The following is a 6,851-nucleotide window of genomic DNA, read 5'->3' as shown; positions in this document are numbered from 1 at the left end:
AAAAAAAAAATATGTATGCAGTTTTGTAGCCCATTAAATTTTAGTACAATAAAGTGCAAGCTTGATGTTGCTGAAAAATCTTTTGATTTTTAGATATTTTTTTGCTAGTGGTGCTGTGCATTTTTTCCATACGAAAAATTGTTGAACTTACCTTAGTAAAGAATTATATGTGCATCATGTTTTTCCTCGATTTCTCTGTATTAAATAAGGATAAAGTCCTTTGTGGTATGCAATTAGAATAGCCCTTGGTTTATAAGTATTTTCCATACATTAGTTTGGTATTCGCGTATAATTTTATCTACCGTTTCAGCAATCAGTAGTTCATTCAATAGAAAATAATTATATGTGCCTAAGGAGTTATTCGGCTTCCGATTGCTGCAGTGTCATAAATTCTCATTCAAAAAACCTAAATATTTAGAGGCTATTTTCGTACTAAAAACCGTTTTATTGGCCCTTATTATGAGTTGCATTCGATTTTCGATCTTCGCTGGCTATCGAAGATCGAAAGTGAAATTCGTATTATGAGCTATGCAAGCGTGTCGAAATTTTCGTTGAGTATCGATTTTTCTGTCGAACAGAAATTCGCTTTCGTTGGTGTAGCGAAGTGTTAGAAAATTGTGAAAAATATATGATTTTGCATTTGTTTTCCTACTTTTTGGCGGCTAGCCACTAATTTTAAATATTTTTATTAGTTTCATGCAGTTCTGACGTCGTGAATACTAAACACAAGCTCGAAAGTCTGGTTTTACTTATGAAAGAAAATTTCCAATACGCTGTCGGCACGATCTCTGAGAACAAAATCATAGATTTGTTTAGTTTTAATATATTTTAAATAAATTTGGATCACAAAATTTCTTAAATATATTGTATGTAAAAATATATTCGAAACACTGCACTTAAACTCTCTTAACCCCTTGTAGACCTGGTTATAAAAGAGATAAAAAGAGTTTGTTTTCACTGTAAAATCTTGTTTATTATCGGTTTAGGATACTATATCCAAATCTAAAATATTTTCAAGGATATGTAAGGATATTTAAAATGGGTGGTACTCAAAAGTACTGTTGGTCTCACTCGAGCACTAAATAAGAAGAAACTTCAGCTGTCTTTTTATTGAAAGTCTTTATTGAAACATATAAACACATATTATAATAACAGCTTTTTTATTTCAAAATAATAAACACATATTTAATTCATTACATAGTATTTTTAAAACAGTTTTATTCATTTCAACAAAGTGCTATTGTTAAATTTCATTGTATTGCAAAGGAAAATTAATTTCGAATCTTATTTCTCTCAAATATACTTAGATGCTTTACTGATTAAATAAATGCATATTAATTTATTCCGTGGTATTTTGAAAAACAGTTCTTTTTGCCATTACAGCAAAGGTACACACCACAATGAACACATTTAGATTAGGGTTTCGATTGAATTTTTTGCAAGCTACAAAATTCACATCTTCCTCGAACATTAACAAAAATTGGCCAGTGAACACCAAGATTTCCTAATCGTGCATCCTTACAAACAGACGCGTTTTGTCCTCTGCGCCTTATGGTATTAGTGACTAACTCATCGTTAGATTTAGATTTCACACTTTTTCTCTTTAGGTTTTGGGCATTTTTGGGTCATCAATCCTAAACTAACTGATCTCCTGAATTGCAAAAGTGTACATTTTTCCGACGACTGACAGTAAATCACGTACGCGTTGATGAATGCTATTTCCAACAGACCCCAAAAAATTCGGCACCACCACTTTTTGGATTTCCTATCAAGGCCATAAGCACTCCGCAATTCATCAGCATGATCAACTCCGCCCATGAAGTTATTAGAGTTCTTGACCACTATTGGACACTTGATATCATTAATATTGCCTTTTTGATCCCACCTAGGAACGGTCATAGATTCAGTTCCATGGAAATTGAGTGCCAGAAAAACTGCCTTCTTATCCATCCACTTGTAGAAACTTATGCCACTAGAAGATAGCCTGAAATCCTTATCTCCTCTTTTCATTTCCTTATCAGTGACCAAGTTTTTTGGGTTTCCTTTTCGGTTGGCGCGAATAGTGCCGCAGGCTAACGTTTGTTCTGTTTTTAGTTTTTCAAATCTCATAAAATTTATTACGAGTTTTGCTAACAATTGGCAAACAAAAATCTTCACTCGTGCTCCAGTAATCTTTCCAACTTGGAAGTTTGTGATACCCCATGAAAAAGTTGATTCCAATAAAAGCACGCAACTCACCCTTCTTCAAGTTTAAAACTTTATGCTTTTGGAATGCATACAAGTTAGGTTAGGTAGGTTAGGTAAGTGGGCTGCCTCCGCATGTGGAGGCACACTAAGCTGTCCGTTGGGATGCCCTCAGAGGGGGGAGGGAAAAAAGGGACGCAGGGAGAGTAGGGCAAAGAGGGAGGAAGCTATGGGAGAAAAGACGACACCGTAAACGCTCCGAACTCACAACGAAGCTCTCCAGTCGACTGATGTCCACTCCCGAGAGCTCATCGGGAGTGTGAAAAAAGTGCTTAAACCTTAGGCTCGCAAAGGCGGGGCACCAGAGCAGCAGATGTTGAGATGATTCCACCTCATCATCCTCCTTGGAGCTGGTGCAATAAGGGTTATCCGCAACATTCAGCCTTAGCATGGTTACCAATCACACAGTGACTAGTAAGCACTCCCACCAATAGTGAGATATGCAGCTTGCTTAGTCTCAAGAGCTCCCCAGAGCGCCCCCGGTCCACCCGTGGTCAGAAAGGCTTTGCCACCTTGCACTCCAAGGTCTTTGCCCAGCGTTCGCTGAGCTGACTAAACGCCCATCTGTACATCAGCAGACCACATGAGGTCAGGGGAGCCCCCAGACCCTCCCTATCCGAAAGTAATTCCGCGAGGGTTCCCTGTCTTGCAAGGTCATCAGCCATGCAGTTGCCAACGATTTCGCTGTGACCTGGAATCCAAATAAGCTTAATAGCAAAATAATTAGACCCGGTCGATTCGAAAGTCAAACACTCCCTCACCGTTCTCGAACGCACCGTCAGGGAGCCAAGAGCCCCGATGGATGCTTGGCTGTCAGAATAAATATTTACCTCCTTCACAGACGTTACACTAGGGAGCAACCAAACCGAAACCTGTTTTATCGCGGCCACCTCAGCCTGAAAAACACTGCAGTGATCAGGTAACCTAAATTTCAGGTTGATGATTTCAGAAGACACCTCCACCAACCTTCCTATCCAGCTTCGATCCATCTGTAAATAAGTTTAAAATTCCTCGATTCCAGACGGCAATTCGGTATCTTATACCTCTTAGTAAAGAGAAGAAGCTCCGCTTTACTGGGATTTACACCCAGCCCGTAGCTAAAAGCCCAATTCTCAACCAAGCTCAAGCGTTTCCTGAAACTTTCCTTTTGTTATCAATAATACATCATCGGCATAGGCAACCACCCGACAGCCACTTCTTTACAGAGATACCAGCAGGTCATTGATTACAACGACCCAAAGCAACGGCGAGAGAACTCCCCTTTGCGGGGTACCTCTACTCACACTCCTCCGGATGGAATCGATGCCCCACTCTGCCGCGACAGTTCTATTGCAAAGCAAGCGGTAAATAAACCTGACAAGGTCGGCTCCGACCCCTAACTTATTTAGGGAGTTAGCTACAGCCTCAGGCAAAACATTGTTAAAAGCCCCCTCGATATCAGGGAAGGCACCGACCGCAAATTTCTTCGGCGAGAATGATTACTCAATATTTTCAACGACCGTGAGTAAGGCCGTTTCGACAGTCTTGCCCTTGCCAAGGAAAGGCGCTCCCTGAGGATCCCGCTCCTTAAATGCAGATCGATCGGCCTCTCCAGTGTCTTCAAAAGTAACGAGGAGAGACTTATCGGCCTGATATTCCTGGGTGATACATGAGAGGCTTTACCCGCCTTGGGAATGACCACCACTCTGACCACCCTCAAAGCCACCGGAACATGACCCTTAGCCAAACAGCCCTCGAAGATGGGCACCAACCAGCGGCGCGACACCTCTGCAGACCTCTGCAGTTGGGCCGGTATTATGCCATCGGGGCCCGGGGCCTTAAAGGGCTTGAACGAGCTAATGGCCCGCAGAAGACGATCCACAGTTAGGATTTCCGAGACATTCGTCTCGGGAATCGACGGCCCCAACCGCATCCCTCCCGGATCCGGGTTGCAGGTGAAATGAGCATCAAGGAGCATCCGAAGAGACTCCTCGCTGCTCGATGCTCATCCGCCGCCCTTGTCCCTGATGTATCCCAGGGGAACGGGATTCTGAGAGAGAACTTGCCTAAACCTTGAACACTCCTGACTGCCCTCCTCGCTTTCGCAGAACAGTCTCCACGACGTTTTCTTCGCTTTCCTAATCTCGGACTTACATATCCCAAGCCCAATCTTATACAGTGCCGAGTCGGATGCTCGGCCCTTCCTTCCTGGCCCTTTTGAAAAGGCCTCTGCCCGAGGCCCTAAGATCGGAGGGCTCCTCCGACCACCAGAGCGGTTTGCTCTTACCGTTGTGGTAACTCAGGGGACAAGACATATCAGTGGCCCTTTTACACGGTGGTGAACACTCCATCATTAATTCATCAATTTCGCTTTCGGTCCAGGTCCCGCCCCTCACGGGCGCAACCGGGAGCATTTTCTGCAGACTTCTGCAGTATAAGTCCCAGTTGGTTCTCCTCAGATTCCTGTAAGGTTTGTACTTAGGACGGATTAAAAGGTTGGCTGACGCCGCCCTATAGTGCTGAAGACTGATCTGAAGAATATTCATCCCCCGAAATCCTCTCCAGCACCCCTCCGCAGGCGCCATCTCTATCGGACGCAAGGAGCATTTCCTCCTCCGCCCGGTCGAACAGCGGGCCAACAGAGATGACCGATCCCGCAGTTGAAGGAGGGCCAGCAATCAGTGTTGCCGTTTTAGCCCTTTGGTGGCTAGATTTAGCTACCACATTATTTTTTTGGCCACATAAATTTAAAATTGCCCCTGGCCCTATTTTACCCCTTTGGAGAATTTATTCATACTGGGCATGAAAAAGTTGTATACATACGTTTAATTTGATCTAATTTTTTTGCATTTATTTAAGAGATGAATTTTTAAACTAAGAAAGACTGATATATATACATCTGTGTATTGTATGTTCCTTACGTTTTTATACAAACATACTGTAAAAGTGTTAGGGCTGTTTTTTTTAACTTATCTATTAACGATTTAACTATAGTTTAAAATAGATAAGTTTACAGCCCTTAGGGTCAGTTTTTCAGTCAAGTTTAAATTCAGATTAAGTAAACCGAGTTTAAGTTGAACAGCTGGCTTACATTTGATTGGCTGATCTTAGTTAACACCAGCCAGATCGGGCGTTTAAACTTAGTTTAAACCACGGCTGTACACTGAAAAACTGGCCCTTAATATGCTTCATTTGTTAAATGGCCTATCAAGTCGATTGACCGTGTATGTTCTTGTGATTGTACCAGCTGCTGGTGCGACTTCAAAAACTATTTGAAAATTTTTTGGAGGAAATTTCTTGCACTATATGAGTCATAGCCGTGTTTGTGGAATATTAAGTTCAAGATATTACAGTTGTGAATTAAAAAAAAAGCAATGCTTAACAAAATGGCAGCAAGCTGGTGTCGTATATTTCCCCTATTATACAAAAAGGTTTTAGGTTGGATAAAATGTTAGCTTTTTTCCAGGGTTCATTGTGTTTCTATACCATTACTTATTGAAAATGTTTGCGTTTATACTTATATATGATTATGTAAGTAAATTTTAGCTACCATTTTCATGCACAACGACTTTTTTAGCTCTTTTTTAGCCCTTTTTTTAAAGGAATTTGGCTACCATTAAAAATGCTGCGCGGCAACACTGCCAGCAATGCTGTCACTGTCCGATATGACGGATTTGACCTACATACCTACGGGGGCACCCTCCTCATTGGTGTTTACACCCGCCAGCGCAACCGGAACTGGCTCGTCCTCTCCTCTGGAGTCAGTCTGGTAGACCTTCATGACTACCTTCTCGAAGTCATAGTAAATGACTCCCTGTTTTTCGGCGAGAAGCTTGAGAGATTCCGTATTCAGCAACATCAGCGCTTTCCGGAAGTCACCGTCGGAACTCTCAAACCGGATTGCCTTCCAGTGTGCTCTGGAAGGTCCGGGTTGCAGTAGCGGAAAATAACTTCCACCTCCCTCAGCAAGGAATGTGCCGAGGGAAGCCAGACCCGAGCACGCGGACGCGAGGGAAGGTCCCCCTTGTCCACAACCTCGAGTCTGGCTCCCTTCCACACCTCCCCGACCAACGCTACTGCCGCCCTCTGGAGCGAGGCCGACCGCTCGTCGGCGCACACCACCTTCTTAAACATGCCCTGGAGCCAAACAGCACTCTCGCACCGCGGCGGTGGCCCCGGGTTTTCCGTGACCACCCTCATAAAAACTCCTGATAAGGCCGACGACACCTTTCTCCAGTCTTCCCTAGCGATGGTCTCGTCCTCCTTACGCCGATCCAAAACGCCCAGAGTAATAGAGCCCGCCTGTTTAGCGATCTCGTTAAAGAGCTTAGGCGTCCCTCCTGCTCTGGGCTTCTTGGAGAGGTGGGTTTCCCCCTCCTGCGACCTATTCCGCTTGAAAAGGTCAATACGGGATGCGCTCGCATCCCCAGAAACACCCTCACCACAGCCCTCCTGGCCATCGCTTAGCACCCCCCGTGCCACTCGAGCGATCGCGCGTCTGCTCAGATAGCACCCTGCTCTCCGTAGCGCGGCAGGATCTTGGTAGCCATGCGACGGTCATCGCGTACTTTCCTGGCCGGCCCAGCGTGCCGTTTAGGCCTGACGGGGGGATTTCCCCCAGATTTAGC

The sequence above is a fragment of the Rhagoletis pomonella genome, unplaced genomic scaffold (assembly GCF_013731165.1).
Source record: "Rhagoletis pomonella isolate Grant_MI unplaced genomic scaffold, Rhpom_1.0 Rhpom_scaffold_00176, whole genome shotgun sequence".
Lineage (NCBI taxonomy): Eukaryota > Metazoa > Arthropoda > Insecta > Diptera > Tephritidae > Rhagoletis > Rhagoletis pomonella.
This window is presented reverse-complemented; position numbering follows the sequence as displayed.